We start from the raw sequence: 17,358 nt of genomic DNA, 5'->3' as shown, positions 1-17,358 counted from the left end.
CAGGGTACATGTATATCAGGGGTGCGCGGGAAGTTCCACACGCGAATGTCCTGGCTACGTGTATTTCGGGGTGCGCGGGAAGTTTCACACGCGATATCAGCAGGGTACATGTATTCCAGGGGTGCGCGGAAAGTATCACACGCGATTCCATCAGGGTACGTGTATTACAGGGGTGCGCGGGGAGCACCACACGTGAATTGCACGTGTGGGTCCTCCCAGGTGTTCCCTCTACACCCTCCACGGCCCCTGCAGGTGGCCCATACCACAGGGGCCTACCCTGCACATGTCCTGCAGGCACCCCAGCCACCATGGCCATGCCCCCCAGCCAACCCACATGTCAACTTGCACTACTGCCCACCAACGCATGTCCCCCTGCACCCTCAGCCACCAGGGGCAGCCTCCACCAGGCCCCCACCCATGTCTGCCACCACCCCCACCCCCCAGCAGTGCAGGGGCAGCCTCCACCAGGCCCCCACTCCTGTCCCCTATCACCCCCACCCCCCAGCCACCAGGGGCAGCCTCCACCAGGCCCCCACCCATATCCAACTCATGTTCCCCTGCACCCCCGCCCCCCAGCACTGTGGGGCACCTGCCAGCAGGCCCCCACTCATGTCCAACTCATGTTCCCCTGCACCCCCACCCCCAGCACTGTGGGGCACCTGCCAGCAGGCCCCCACTCCTGTCCCCTATCACCCCACCCCCCAGCCACCAGGGGCAGCCTCCACCAGGCCCCCACTCATGTCCCCTATCACCCCCAGCCACCAGGGGCAGCCTTCACCAGGCCCCCACCCATGTCTCCCACCACCCCCACCCCCCAGCCACCAGGGGCAGCCTCCACCAGGCCCCCACCCATGTCCAACTCATGTTCCCCTGTACCCCCACCCCCCAGCAGTGCAGGGGCAGCCTCCACCAGGCCCCCACTCATGTCCCCTATCACCCCCACCCCCCAGCCACCAGGGGCAGCCTCCACCAGGCCCCCACCCATGTCCAACTCATGTTCCCCTGCACCCCCACCCCCCAGCACTGTGGGGCACCTGCCAGCAGGCCCCCACCCATGTCCAACTCATGTTCCCCTGCACCCCCACCCCCCAGCACTGTGGGGCACCTGCCAGCAGGCCCCCACTCCTGTCCCCTATCACCCCCACCCCCCAGCCACCAGGGGCAGCCTCCACCAGGCCCCCACTCATGTCCCCTATCACCCCCACAGCCCAGCCACCAGCGGCAGCCTCCACCAGGCCCCCACCCATGTCTCCCAACACCCCACCCCCCAGCCACCAGGGGCACCTGCCAGCAGGCCTCCACCCATGTCCAACTCATGTTCCCCTGCACCCCCACCCCCCCAGCACTGTGGGGCACCTGCCAGCAGGCCCCCACTCATGTCCAACTCATGTTCCCCTGCACCCCCACCCCCCAGCACTGTGGGGCACCTGCCAGCAGGCCCCCACTCATGTCCAACTCATGTTCCCCTGCACCCCCACCCCCCAGCACTGTGGGGCACCTGCCGGCAGGCCCCCACTCCTGTCCCCTATCACCCCCAGCCACCAGGGGCAGCCTCCACCAGGCCCCCACTCATGTCCCCTATCACCCCCACCCCCCAGCCACCAGGGGCAGCCTCCACCAGGCCCCCACCCATGTCTCCCACCACCCCCACCCCCCAGCCACCAGGAGCACCTGCCACCAGGCCCCCACCCATGTCCAACTCATGTTCCCCTGCACCCCCACCCCCCAGCACTGTGGGGCACCTGCCAGCAGGCCCCCACTCATGTCCAACTCAGGTTCCCCTGCACCCCCACCCCCCAGCAGTGCAGGGGCAGCCTCCACCAGGCCCCCACCCATGTCTCTCACCACCCCCACCCCACAGCCACCAGGGGCAGCCTCCACCAGGCCCCCACCCATGTCCAACTCATGTTCCCCTGCACCCCCACCCCCAGCAGTGCAGGGGCAGCCTCCACCAGGCCCCCACTCATGTTCCCCTGCACCCCCACCCCCAGCACTGTGGGGCACCTGCCAGCAGGCCCCCACCCATGTCCAACTCATGTTCCCCTGCACCCCCACCCCCCAGCACTGTGGGGCACCTGCCAGCAGGCCCCCACCCATGTCCAACTCATGTTCCCCTGCACCCCCACCCCCCAGCACTGTGGGGCACCTGCCAGCAGGCCCCCACTAATGTCCAACTCATGTTCCCCTGCACCCCCACCCCCCAGCACTGTGGGGCACCTGCCAGCAGGCCCCCACCCATGTCCAACTCATGTTCCCCTGCACCCCCCAGCACTGTGGGGCACCTGCCAGCAGGCCCCCACCCATGTCCAACTCATGTTCCCCTGCACCCACACCCCCCAGCAGTGCAGGGGCAGCCTCCACCAGGCCCCCACTCATGTCCAACTCATGTTCCCCTGCACCCCCACCCCCAGCACTGTGGGGCACCTGCCAGCAGGCCCCCACCCATGTCCAACTCATGTTCCCCTGCACCTCCACCCCCCAGCAGTGCAGGGGCAGCCTCCACCAGGCCCCCACCCATGTCTCCCACCACCCCCACCCCACAGCCACCAGGGGCAGCTTCCACCAGGCCCCCACCCATGTCCAACTCATGTTCCCCTGCACCCCCACCCCCCAGCAGTGCAGGGGCAGCCTCCACCAGGCCCCCACCCATGTCTCCCACCACCCCCACCCCACAGCCACCAGGGGCAGCCTCCACCAGGCCACCACCCATGTCCAACTCATGTTCCCCTGCACCCCCACCCTCCAGCAGTGCAGGGGCAGCCTCCACCAGGCCCCCACTCATGTCCAACTCATGTTCCCCTGCACCCCCCCCCCCGCACTGTGGGGCACCTGCCAGCAGGCCCCCACCTATGTCCAACTCATGTTCCCCTGCACCCCCACCTCCCAGCACTGTGGGGCACCTGCCAGCAGGCCCCAACTCATGTTCCCCAGCCAACATGTCATCACAATCTAGATCCCTGGTCCCTATGGTCAGCCTCCAAATGCAAAACACCCACCCGAGTATTGCATCCACCCACTCAGAAATGGCAATAACATGACAGAACACCAATTGCAAGTTTGGAAACAAACACATGTCCCTCACATACACCCAATGGGTGTCAGTGAATCTCAAAACCCGTATCATGATATGCATTAAACCAATGAGATGATACTACACATTGAAGTTCGATCAAAAAATATGTATTAAAGGAAACATAAATTGAATCAAAAATAAAGAAACAGAAATGGGAATGTACAAAAATTAAAAGAAGCATGTCCGTGAAAAAAAGCAAAACCAAAAATCATAATCCAAAGGAATGGTGTCCAAAGTCACAGTCCACAAAAGAAAATCCAATGGAAAATTATAATTGAAAGCCATTGCTCCATGGGTAAATTGTGAAAGAAAAAGAAAATCCAACAGTGAACTATGTACAGACAAACAAGCCAGGGTCCATTATCCCAACAAAAGAAATGAAACCTATCTAACAACACTGACTAATAAAAAAAACTATATACAAAAATGTGGCCCATTGTCCAAAAGGTCCAAAATAAATTCAAAAACAAAGGAAACCTAACACTAACTACATAACTATGTACAAGGGCAGCGGGCTAGTCTGACGGCTCACTTTTGGATGTCCCGGGCCAGGGCATCATCAAACTCCTGCTCAATGTCCCGGAGGTGGTCCTCCTCCATGGCCCCGAGGGTCCGCAGGGCCGTCGACGTGTCCACCTCCAACCCCCTGCGGATTGCCTCGAGGCACTCGGCTCGCCTCAGGGCCCTCTGCATGGAGTTCTCCGCCCTGACCATTGTGAGCCGTGCCTCTTCCGCCCGCTGCCGCTCCGCATCTATGGCGTGGCCCAACCGCTGCCACACGGAAGACACTCTCTGTCCTGGGTCCTCCTGCCCTTCGGCCGATGCCTGCCCCTCCGATGTTGAAGGCCCCGAGCCTTCATGGCTCCCACCACGTTGCTGCTGCTGCTCTGCCTCTGCCCGTGCACTGCCTCCTGCTGCCTGCACATCCTCCGTCGGCTGGGGTGCAGTCGTTGATGTGGCCACCCCTGCTGGACGTCCGACTCCCGACTGTGGCAGGGATGCCTCCTCCACCAGCCTGGCCGCACCGTCAGAGGCAGCTCCACAGGGCACCCAGGTGACTGATGGGTGGGAAGATGGCACGGAGGACGACTGGCGCATAGGGGGTTCAGTTGAGGAGGGGGGCGTAGCAAGCCCCATTAAACGGAGGAATCCGGCCTGGGTGACCTGTCCCAGTAGGCCGACGCGGTCAACGAGCCATTCGAGATGACGTGCAGTCTCCTCATGAAAAGACTGCAGGTCACCTCGCATGGCCCGTTGACGCAACGCCACACCAGTCAGGACAGGCTCAACCCGGACCCGGATAGCCACGTCCGCAGGCAGAGGAAGGCCAGTTGTCGTTAGCTCATCCCCTGCCTGAAAACCGGTCTGGACGTAGGCATCCCTGCTGGTGCAAGATGATGCAGGGACAGGATCAGGGACAGGATTGCACACAGGCACCTCCGCGGCGGCCTGTGCTGCCTCCTGTCCCTGGTCCTGCACTGCACCACTAGCACCAGTGGGATCCCCACCTCCAGACCCTGTCTCTGTTGCTTGCACGGCCTCCTCCTCCACCAAACCCCCCACCAACCTGGATGACTCCGTGCCAACTTCCCCCGTTGGGCCCTGTGGGGTCCCAGCTGCCCCTTCTGCTGCCGAGGAGTCTAACTCCAACCTCCGCCTCTTGGACCTCCCCCCGGCAGCTGCGGCCTGGGACACGGCACCGGACTCCTCACTCCCCGACGAGATCACAACATGGGAGGGGAGCCGGGCCTTGCGTCTCCGGCTGGCGGTGGGATCCCCGCCGCTGTGCTCCACAGCACCTTCTCCGCCCTCTTCATCAGTTGACGCTGCAGACAGGGAGAAATAAAACACAGGCATCAGGGCACTGTACAATGGACACATACACACATGACAGTTGTACATGAGTGGCATTGGCAAACCTCAGACATGCCATCACAATCCCCAACACACATGTCATTTCAACTCGCACACATGAGCCATACCACAGCCATATCGCAACTGCCAGCACCATCCATACACATACAACAGCATGAGCAGGCAAAGCTGAGCCAGACATCACATGCAACACAGGAAGTGCACTACACATGTACACACACCACCACACTTGCATGCATGTGTACACCTCTGCCAAGTGTCGCAGTGTTCAGATGGGCATCCATGTCACATCTGCCAATCAGGCTTCCACATCCCGCTGTCACATGCATCCATGTTGCATCACTGTTGCACCCTTGTCAAATACACACAAATGCACATGTACACAGTACTGATACATGCAGCTGAAAACAACATACATGCGTGACATCACGAACATGTCTACTTACATACACATTCATCCAAACATGTGTGCCCACACAACTGCATTTGGCATGCAAGCCCACACACACAAGCACCACCCATGTCTCACACATTACAGCCCTCGCATGTGTTAGCCTCACGGCCCTGTACACCCCCACCCATACTCGACCCCATACAAACAGATGTGCAACCTGCACACTACTGAAACATCACCACACGCACAGCTCACAATCAGGATGCATGTACACTTACCGCTCGACTCCAGACGGGTCTGCCTCTCAAGGACCTGGACGTGGAGAGCTGGGGATATGCGTTCCAGGACCCTCATCTGATCTTCCGACAAGTGGCCCCGGCGCCCCTTAGCATCCGCTGCCTTCAAGAGGCGCCTGGCCTTGTTCAGGGTCCTGGACCTGAAGTCCTCCCAGCGCTTCTTGACATGTTGTAAGTCGCGGACTGCCACCCCCTCCGCATTGATGGCAGTCACGATGTCAGTCCAGATCCGAGTCCGTCCTTCCTTGTCGGCGCGGGAACTTCCGAAGAGGGCATCATACTGCCCCAGGACTTGCTCCACCAGGACACCAACTTCCCTGGCACTGAAGCTGGTGCCCCTCTGCCTCTCTGGCCGGGGGTTGTCAGTGGTGCCAGATGTTGCAGTGCCCGACATGACAACCCCAGAGGCAGGAGTGGGTGGGCAACTGGGTCCTGGGGCTGGGCTGTGGAGCGATGGAATCCCAGTCGAGAGTCTTCGGTTCCAGCAGGGGTGGTCACAGCAACAGCACCCCTGGCTGATGTGCAGGCAGCAAATGGCAGGGCACGTGGGCAGCAGGCAGTCAGGCAGCAGCAGATGGCAGGTGGGAGCGTGCTCGGGGTTCTGGGGGGCAGTAATTCGGCCTTCTGGGCAGGAGCGTGGTCTTCCATGTGTTTACGCGTGGCCTGCTTGACACGGAGTGATTTGGCACGTGAAAATTCTGCACGTCAGCGTGTAATTCGAGGAAAGGCCCTTAGCGCGTAAGCGCATCTGCACGCATACGCAATTTCATTGGACAGAAGGCCCCTCAAGCGCAAGCGCCCCTGTGACGTGACGCGCACAGGCGTGCATGGGCATTTCAGCGCGCGTGAAAAACTGCACGTCCGCGTGTAATACGAGGAAAGGGCCCATGCGCGTAAGTGACGTGACACGCGCGTGCTTTTCCCTCAGCACGGGTTAAAGGTGAGCGGGCCCAGCAGTTCGCTGTACGTGCCTTTCGTGGAGACTGACGTGTGTTGCTGCTTCCTGTTGTTTTGCGCGCCATCACAACTTCACAGCTATCACGGACGTATCTCTTCTTTTGGCGGGGGTATTGGCTACGTGTGTTTTTCTGCATCGCGCTAGTCAGACGGTGAGTCGCACACGCTCTTTTTCCCACTGCGGGTGCCCCTGTGTATCGCACCCATTTTCGATGTCATAGTAGCCTGCGTGTCCCACGCGTACGTGTTATTCGTGTTACTGGGTGCCACCGCGTACTGCGGGAGGTTGAATCCACGCACGTAGGCTGCAGGGTTGCGTGCACGGTTTTACTGCAGTTTTGGGGTGCCTGAGCGTTGCGTGACCCGTCACTACATCACTGGGGTCACATACAGCCTTGCAGGTGCAGGGGGGCTGTTAACATCTTGCTTCCCACCCCCTTCACCCCAATTGCCCAGGTCAATTGTGGTGTACACCTCCCATTGGCACCACTCCATCTGTGCCGGCACTACTACATCTGTGCCATGGTTGGGAGGCCACCAAAGGTGAGGGGCGCCTCAGCTGGGTGTCCTCCTCGTGGCGGGCGTGGTCGGGGACATAGCCGTGGTGACCAGGGAGTAGGGGGACTCCAGGGTGTCCAGGGCAGCCACAGAGGGGGAAGAGGCAGGGGTCCGCCACTTGAGCACAATGTTGTGCCATGTGTCGGTGCAGTCATGCCACCACCCCCTGTGGTTCCGGGGGATGCAGCTTCTGCATCTGGCACTGGCGCCCGTGTGACCCAGCAGTCCGTTCCATTGACTGCCACAGGCCCAAGGGTAGTGGTAGCTGCAGGTGCAGCTGTGGACACCGCCACCCAGGCTCAGGGTCTGCCAGCGCAGGCTGCGTTGGCACTTGAGGAGCCCTTGGTAGATCTCCAACAGGCCAGGAGGGAAACCATAGGGGCAGGCCGGGCTGCTCAGACCAAGACACGTGTCCCTGGGGCAGTCATGTCATCTGCTGCCCCGAACAGCCGGGTGTTGGCAAGTGCAGGGGCAGATGCACCCAACAGCAACCCGGTTGTGAGTCTGCCAACCAGGACCGTTGCGGTCAATGACCCTGCCACAGCTGATGTTGCTGCGCAGGGTCCATTAGTGGGCACCCAGCTGCCACTGACACAAGTCAGGCCTTTGGTCATCCCTCCACCTGCCACTCCCTTGGCTCAGTCCACCAAACCCACCTGCCATACTGGTCAGGGCGGCATTAGCCAGCCAGGGTCTGCGCCACAGTCCAAGAGGAGGAAGGTTGCACCTGCAGCACAGGCTGGGACCCCACACACAGCCACGACCTCCTGCACGTCGAGGAAGAAGCCTTTCTGTAAGCAGGAACTGGACTTCCTCGTGGACTATGTGCGGGGCCACAGCCGTGACATGCTAGTGGGTGCCAATAGTCAGACTACAGCTGCCCAACGTGACACCCACTGGAAGCATGTTGCGGAACATGTCAGTTCATTCGGCCATGAGGTGCGCACGGCGCAAGAGTGCAAAAAGCGTTGGAATGACATCAAACGCAGCACTAAGGCTAAGCGTGCCTCTAATTACAACTTGACTCTGGTGACTGGCGGTGGGCCTGCACCAGAGGAGGAAGAGCTCACTCCGCATGAGGCACTCATTGCGGAGTTCATACCACCTGAATTGGTCGAAGGAGTGGGAGAGATGCTGGACTTTGATGCCCAGTCCAGTGAGTGTTAATGCGTGTTTGTTGAGGACGTGTGTGTTTCACTTGTGGGATGTGTTGTGCATGATTGCCGCTACATGTGACGTGGTTCTGATGTGTAAGTAATGCAATGCTTCCGTCATGCATGTCTCCTCTGCCTGCATGCGGGGACTCCATGTAGGCATGCTCCCTTGCCCCTCCTCCACCACTCTGCACCCCAGTTCCACCTTTGCACTGGTGTTCTTCAATCTTGCCAATGTGTACTTTCTTGTTCATGCGTCCTGTGTAGATGCTAACTTCCAGCGTAGAATCTGCCAAACATATGCCGTGTGGTACAGCCTTAGTACTTGATGCAGGGTATCTCACTTGTACTGTGCATAGGTCAGATGTCGCAGGGACATGAGTGCCCATTCATGCTCCATGTGCATTGCACGCATGCCCCTATGTGTCCTTGACTGGATGATCAAGTAATACAAGTCCTTGGTTACATACATTGCCTGCCATCTCATCAGCCTTCCCATGTCAACTGTGGCTCAGACCTGCGTTGCACACATGTTTAGGGTCTGACCATCTGTGTGGCTCACAGGCCTCAGCCTGTTCAATGGCCAATGACTCTGTCCAACTGTTGTTGTGTCTTTTTCACACATGGGCGGCCTCCAGAGTTTTCATCATGTGTCCTGCTTACTGTCCCATCATCATTTGCAGTGTTGTCACTTGAATCACATTAAGCTGTTGATGCCAGTCAACACTGCCTGTCAATACACAGGTGTATGGTCAGCCTTTTGATACCATGCTAGGCATCCCTGCTTTGGTACTGGGGTGGAGGGGTGCTTGGCTTCTAGATATGGTACACATTGAATGCACAATGCACGTGATGTCTGAATTTGACATTGCACTGCCTTCACATTTCCTGGCACACACCATGGAGTCCTTGTACATGTAGGTAGTGAGTGGCGTACACATTGTCTGCACTGCATAGACCCACTTCCATGGAAACTGCCACCTTTCAACAGGTCTGATCACAGAAGCAATTCAAAGTTGACCCATCATGCATGCCAGGTTATATGTTGTGTGTCACATGTCTGCCTGATGCGTTTGCTGTCGGTGTGTGTGTGTGTGTTGTGTGCTTATGACATGTGTAGTGACCTTATTTCTCTCTATTTTTCAGGTGATGACGCAATGGAGGCGGAGGATGGTGTTGTCATGCCAGACACAGGGTTGTTACCACTACATCAACCCGGCACTAGTGGGGGTCGTGGGGTGGTAGGCCACGAAAACCCCCAAGTGCTACAGTCCATCTTGTCTCTGGCTGCCTATGAGTCCAGCCTTGATGACGACTCTGACGTCCATGTTGAGTTGGATGAGCATCAAGTCCATGTGTCAGGGGTGAGTGATTCTGATGTGGACACTCCTCTGTCTGCGACACCTGCACTGAGGGATCAGACAGTCTTGGTTCCTCTGCCCGTGGTGGATCGGGACGCAGGGTCACCCTCCACACCAGTCACTGATGTGCCTGGGACATCACGTCGACGGGGGCATGTAGTCGTGCAGCCGCGGGCGGTGCCAACACAGCGAGGACCCCCGGTCCTTGGGTCCCGCAGGGGTCAAGCCTGGCAACGCGGTCGCCGCGCGCAACCGCAGTATACTGAGTGGGAGCAAGACATGACTGCCAATTCAGAACGGCAGGGGGCAGCAATGGAGAACATCGCTGAGAGCATGGAGCATGTGGCCCGATCTGTGCTCCCCCCTGCTAGGCAGGTGCTTCTCCAGCAGCAGGCGGCACGGTCCACGACCCGCTCGCTCAGGCTGGGCATGGCGGCCTCAGACAGGGCACGCCAGGCTGAAATGTCGTCTCTGCGCCAAGCAATTGCTGCTCACGCAGAGGCGCACATGGATGCCCTGAGGGAGGAGTATGCTTCCCTCAGATCCACTCTGGGTGTCCTTATGATGTCCCAGAGGCAGCAGGCAGAGGAGAGGTTTGCACAGCTTGAGCGTACCATCTCGGCTGAGCTACAGGCTTGCCGGGAGGTGCAGCGGTTGTCCAGCCAGGCCTTGCAGGAGGAACTCCGTGTTACACGTGCTACCTTGCAAGAGGAAGCACGTGTATCACGTGAGGTTCTGCATGCAGACCTACGTCACATTGCCACACAGAACCAGGCTCACCCGTCCGGCAGACTTGCTGCCGACGAGGGGCAAGCTGCTGCTAGGCGTGGCCAGGCTACTGTGCCACGTCCTCCTTTCCAGGATGAGCCAGACTCGGACGACCATCTATCTCCCACATAGGTTGGGCTGTGCAGGCGTTGAGCCCATGGAGGTTTTTTTTTGACTCAGCATCATCGCATGTGTATGTTGAGCAGCACCCTGTACCTCCCCCCTTCTGGGTGCCTCCCCTCCCCCCCGGGTCGTATGTGGCCATTTTTGATTTTTCTTTTAGTTTAGTTAAGTTTCTGTTTGATAGTTAGTTAAATTAGGTAATGTAGGTTTTCCATAGTTAGTGTAATTAGTTAATATAGTTTAAAATTGCTTGTCTATTGTGCTTTCATGTGACGGTGCGGTGCTTTGTGGCTTTTGAAGGCATCCACTGTCTGTCCAGCTGGGCCCTTCAGGATTGTCTTGTGTATGTGTTTGCTGCTTGGGGTCCTTGACTCACATATGCCACTCCTGCCTCCCTTATCCATGGGCTCGCAAGGATGGTTCGGTGTCACAAAGTTTTACACAAGGGCTTTCGACTGTCATATCTGTGGCATGTCTGGTGCTGTGTGACTTGTGTTTACACCCCTTGTGGGGATGATTTTGGTATTATTGTCCACTGTTCAGCTTTTGCTAGATGGGGTGTTTCATGATTAATGTGTACATTCATTGCTATGCATTGTGTAGTATGTTTCTTATCTTTACTGTACACGTGCTTGTTGCAACTCATGCCGTAGATAGTGTGTTCCACACTTTGGATGTGAAAGACGGACTGATGGTGTGATTTCTGATGTACGTCTCTGACATGGTCCAGTAATGAGATGCCTGAAGAGACACACACAGATGACTCTGAAGCATTAATCATGTGTTTCATGCCCTTTCTGCAGGGGGATGAGCCTCCAGAGCACCTTTGCCAGCAGACATGGCCCATTGGACGACGGAATTCTGGACACGTTTGTTGGTGCCCACATGCACATGTGTGCACAAGCAGAGGCACAGGGATTGCAGACCTACATCCTAGAACTGCTGACGTGTTCCAAGGAACTCCAGGCAAGGTGAGCAGCACAGGGGGGCCACAACACAGCAAAGCTTGCACCAGGCGAGTTGCACATGCAGGCTTAGTCACAGCACTGAGGGTGAGCTTGGACGAATCTTGGTGTTGAAGCACACAATGCAGCTCAGATGTGTTGGTGGACTGATGGCTGTTGATTGTAAGGTTGTCTGGGACACCTGCAGGGGCAGTGGCACATACCCTCCGGTACACCAAGGTCCATCGAGGCACTTGTATCAACGATGTAGCCTTCCGAGACATGGAAAGGGGCCGCTCACAGGGACATACAGCAAGGGACATACTCGGGTGCAGTGCATTTCATTTCCATGTACTTTATGATGAATGCACTGCCAACTTTGTTTCGGTCATGGTGGTACGCAACTTGCACTGAAGTCATGGCTTGCTATATGGGTCTGTCTGCTTACCCAGGGAACATTGCATGTTGTGTGAATTGTGACACATTGGTGTTCCATTTGCCACGCACCCACCGGCGGCTGACTTACTGCATTGACTGTGTATGACCCGTCACAGGGGTAATGTTATATATGGGTACGAAGCATCTACACCAGATTGTCTGTTTGTAGAGTAGTTTGTTGCTATGGGGCATGTTTGGTGGTGTGTTTTTGTGTAATTGGCACGTACAGGTTGTTGACTGTGGCTCTCTTTGCAGCATTGCAGTGCTCCTGTGACCGGACCTGAGAGTGCGCAGGCAGGAGGCCAGCACTCAAAACCAGAGCTAAGTGTCTTGTTGTTTTTCTTTCAAACTGCTCTGCATAGGCTTGCTGGGCGGTGCACTAATGCATGGATGTATGTGTGATTCAATTTGGTATGTTTTTTCCCCCTAATCACCCGGAATCCTATGCAATTTTGAACCCTGTACCCTCTACCCGGTGTTCCTGCTTCCCGTACCTATCCAAGCAACGTTCCCTAACCCTCTTTCCCCGCTGGGGTTGCGGATGCCTGTGTAAGCCCCGAACTTGCAGGCGCCAAAACCCTAGAGGGGGTGGTTGGTTCGTACCACTCCTAAGCCTGGACTACAGAAGGCCATGACAATGATGTCCAAGTTTGTTTGGATTGTGTATGTGTTCATGCAGGTAGTACATTTTCGTGCATTCCCTACTTTCATGTGTCATTCCTCCTCCCCTCTCCTGCCACTCATTCCAGTTATCCAGTGTGCCAACACCTGTCCCGACTGCATATCCCTGAACCTTCTTCCCCACCAGGGTCTCAGGGGCCTGTGTGAGTTTGACCTTGCAGGCACCCGGGAAACAGTGGGGGTGGTTGTTTCGTGACACTCCTGCGCCTGTACACGGGACCTGTGACAGTACACATCCGTTCATGGTGCATCATCCTATGTTATGTACCACACATGGTTCACATCCTGTTGTGAGATTGCTTTACTGTGCTACCTTGGTTGTTGCATCTTTGTGGTAGTACTTGGCCTTTGTGAGGTACTGCTACGTCAAGTCATCTACTGGAGGGTGTTCTGGTTCGTTTTTATGCCTTTGATTTTGTGATTTTGGAAATGAGTGTGGATTCTGCGGGTGCAGGCACCTTTTTACACACAAGGTGGGAGATGGTGACGAAGGGTAAAGGTGATCCTGTGGCCAGGTGGAATTGAGGGTTGAAGGCTACATGACCTAGGTGCAGTTGTTCAGTGGGTCATGGTCATTTGTGAGGGGGGGGTTGTTGTTGATAGTTGCCTTGCCCTGCAGTGTGATGGGAACCCTGACATTGTAATAGTGGTATCCTATGTACATGTTGTGTTCTGCTGATCAATGCCTGTTCATGTGTTGTGTTTACCTTTCAGGTGTGAGGGGATAGTTATGGTTTGACATGCTGGGGTGTACACATGGTGAATGTTCACATGTGATGTGTAGAGAACACTGATGGTCACTTGATTGCACATGCATATGTTGAGTGCATGTCCTTGCTGACCCACACACTTGCACCCTGATGCACTACATGTACTCCCACCCTTGCATATCCACGTGTACACTGTTTGCCTTCTGGTGCCCACTGTGTCCCTGCAGCACATGTTCTGTGACCAATTATGGATCCTGTACTGCCTAATTTGCTTTTTGATGTGGTCTGTCGCTTAGATGTGATGCTCAGGGTGTGCATCACACACAATGGCTGTTCACTGTGCTGTGCGCTGAGCAGTGTGTTGCAGGAGTAGGACACAGCACACAGAAGCTGCAGTGTTGATTTTGCAATGCACAACGTGCATGTAGACAGGCATTCATTGTTATGTTACGTCTACAACTCTTGTAATGCATTTGGAAATGACTTATTATGGGTGGGAGGTTGTTGGTCTGTCATTTCATCTGATTCCAGGTCAGGCATCATTGTCTCATGCCACTGTACATTTTGGACATGGCAATGTGTACCTTATTGTTACTGTGTTGGTGTATGGGTATTGCTTGCCATGTCATGTTGTGGTTTGGGAGGGTTTGAGTGACATAACAGTGATGGCCATGGCCTGTTTTGCAGGTGTGTGTGATGCACACCTTGCGTGTCAGGGTCATCCGCTTCTCAGAGCAACTAGCTGGGGGTAGATCTCTCTCCGCGGCAGGGCCCTCCCTCTGGAACAGCCTTCCTGCCTCACTGGAACTTGAGGGGAACCATCTCCGGTTCGGGAAGCACCTCAAGACCTTCCTCTTTGCTTCTGCTTTCTCTCTGCCTCTCCCTTGCAAAATTCTTCACTGGAACTGCACTGGATCTGCAACTGGGCCACTCTCACCGACCTCGGTCCCTGGCCCAGCCATTCTCCACTTGCACTGCCTCCCTGGCAACCCCTGCACTGCGGTACTGTCTCTCTATCCCTACAGCCCCCCCTTCCCAGAACTTGTCTGCACTTACCTTTGCAGTTGCCACCAGCTGGCCTATGTATTTGTTTTTTGGTCTACTTCCCCTGTACTGCACTCCCCCCTCTCCTTCCCCTTGCACTTTTCCCTTCCCCCTACCCCTGCACTTGCACAATCTAAATGACACCTGGCCTAGTAGTACCGTTGTCTGTCTTCCCTTGTTCCCCCCTCCCTGCCTCATCGCACCTTGAAATACTTGTGTATAGGCCATATCATGTCATGTCATATGTGTGCCTTTTGGTCACACAGGAGAGCTTGTGTTTAAGTAGCTAGGGACGCAGACAATGTGGCACTTCCATGGCAACTATCTCAGGGTGGTAGGGTTGTGACAGTTTTTTTTTTTTAAATATATTTTTATTTTATTTTAAGTAAACCAAACAACAATACAACAGAACATAAATAAAACACACCAAGCAACAACAAAAATACAATCCCCAACCCTCCCCCCTATGAGCCTGTGTGGTGTCCGCCATCGGTATCCGCTCCGTGCGGTGGGGCCTCATCGCCCTCAGATCCAGCCGAGGCCGACCCTGTCCCAAACAGCTCGGCTATCAATGACTTCCATGCCATGAGGGAGCCCGTTTCTTCCTCCTCCCCTGCCATACAGGCATCCCGCCACGCCGCTGTCTCAGCATCTGCCCATTTTTGGAGATCTCGCCACCAGACCTCAACTAGTGGCTTATGACATTCCTTCCACCCCATGGCAATCCTACGTTTGGCAAGCACATAAACCAGATCTTTAAGTTTCTCAACGTGTCGGAGCTTACGCGCTCTGGGATACCCCCCCAGCAGACAGGCCCAGGCTGAATCCACTTCGAGTATAATACCCCTTCCCGCCAGCCTCTGCGCCACTTCACCCCAATAACTTGCGATCACTGGGCACGCCTAGAACATGTGTATCATGTCCGCATTCTCTTCGTTACACTTGGGGCACGCCTGGCGCCCAGCATCCCGGAATCTGGATATTCTCAGGGGGGTCATATATGCCCTGTGCGTAATATAGAGCTGTATCTGCTTAAACCTGGCGTTCCTCGATACCATTTTGTGGTACCCCAAGGCGCGCTCCCACAACCCATCCGCCATCGGGGCCCCCATCTCTGCTTCCCATTCCAGTCGCAAGTGCCCCAAATCCTTCCCAACCTTTGTCATTAACATCTCATACAACCTGGAGACCTCATGCCCACCCTCCGACGTGTCGTATATTATCTCCAACGTAGCATCCAGTTCATCGGCCAAGGTAGCTTCAGGCCACATACTCCGGATCTCCCGCACCACCCTAAGATATGTTACGTATTGACCCGTGTGCAGCCCCGACACCGCCTCTAGTTCCTCGAACTCCATTAGGGCCCGTCCTGCCAGATGTCTCCCATGGTGACCAACCCCACTGGTTCCCAGTATGTCCGAAGGATTGCTCTTAGCTGCCCGTCTCCCTTTGCCAGTGCGACCACTGGTAGCTGCGGCACACACGGCGAGGGGTCGCCCATCATCCGGCAGGCTCGCCGCCACATGTCCCTACCCAAGGCCAGCATCTTAGGACGTTCCCTCATACAGGCATTGGCCACCCAGATCACCTCCCGCAAATAAAAGGGGGAACAGTCCCTCCCAAGCAGCCTGTGTTCAGGGGTCTCGTCATCCGAGAGCCACCTGGCCACATATTGCAATTGCGCAGCCACATAATAGGCCTCGAAGTTCGGCAGTTTCACGCCACCCTTCTCGTAAAAGTTCTGCAGTTTCCACAATGCAACTCTATTGCGTGTTCCGTGCCATAGGAAATCCCTACATACACTATGTAACCTCACAAAAAACTTCTTAGGTATCATATAAGGGATGTTATTAAAGTAGTGCAAAAGCCTGGGCAGCACCACCATCTTGAGCATAGCTCCCCGGCCCATCATCGCTAAAGGCAATCTTTCCCAGAACCTCATGCACTTCCCAATCTTCCCCACAGCTAATTCGGTATTATGCTTATGTTCCTCCTCGGTCGTGTGATACACGTCAATACCCAGGTACCGGAAGGAGCGCGTTGCCCACGGGATCTGCAGCACCGGCAACCTCTCCACGGGTGTCCCCACATAACCGCCCAGCGGAAATAGTATGGATTTCTGGGGGTTTACTGCTATGCCGGACAGCCAGGCGTACCTCTCCATTACCTCCAAGACATACTGCAAATTCTCTTCCGGGTATTTCAGGTATAGCAGCATATCGTTTGCATACAGGGATATAAGGTGACACTCCCCTCCCACCTCAATACCCACCGGGCCATACTGCTGCCGAAGGTAAATTGCTAAGGGTTCGAGGGCCAATATATACAACATTGGGGACCAAGGACACCCCTGCCTAGTGCCTCTGCCCAACTGCCATCTGTCTGACACCACTGCGCCCGTGCGGACCCTGGCCAGAGGTGCACTATATAACATCTCGGCCCACCTAATGTAGCCTGGTCCCAGTCCAAACCGTCCCAAAGCCGCCAGCAACCACGGCCATCGAACAGAGTCGAACGATTTAACCGCTTCCAACGCCACTATCGCCATTTCGCTCTCGTCACTACATCCCCCCTCAACCACCCTGTGAAGGCGTCTATGATTGTGAGTGATATTCCTGTTCGGGACATAGCCCGTTTGGTCAGGATGGATCAACTTGCCGATCACCCTCCGCATTCTGGCCGCCAGGACAGCTGTTAGGATCTTGCTGTCTTGGTTCAGCATCGACAAGGGCCGATAGGAGCTGCAACCGTGTCCCGGCTTATTGGGCTTGGGGAGCGGTATTATAATCGCCTCCCTGAGCGATTCAGGCAGCCGCCCCACCTCGAACGCTTCATTAAGCATCTCCAGCATGGGCGGGAGCACCTCCTCTCCATACGCTTTATAAAATTCACTGGGGAACGCATCCGCCCCTGGGGCCTTGCAAGTGGGTAACTGCCTCACAATCTCTTTCAACTCTTCCAGAGTGATCGGAGCATCCAACT

General features: G+C 56.1%; 1 protein-coding gene across 2 annotated transcripts in view; it reads left to right on the top strand.

Moving 5' to 3' along the window:
• Window positions 1-17,358, top strand: part of PDCD1 (programmed cell death 1) — a 161,861-nt gene that overhangs the window by 44,287 nt on the left and 100,216 nt on the right. The gene's annotated exons all lie outside the window — the stretch shown is intronic.

This window comes from Ambystoma mexicanum, chromosome 10, assembly GCF_040938575.1.
Source record: "Ambystoma mexicanum isolate Mex_15411 chromosome 10, UKY_AmexF1_1, whole genome shotgun sequence".
Classification (NCBI taxonomy): domain Eukaryota; kingdom Metazoa; phylum Chordata; class Amphibia; order Caudata; family Ambystomatidae; genus Ambystoma; species Ambystoma mexicanum.
The sequence above is the reverse complement of the archived record's forward strand: the minus strand, read 5'-3'. Positions and strand labels throughout refer to the sequence as shown.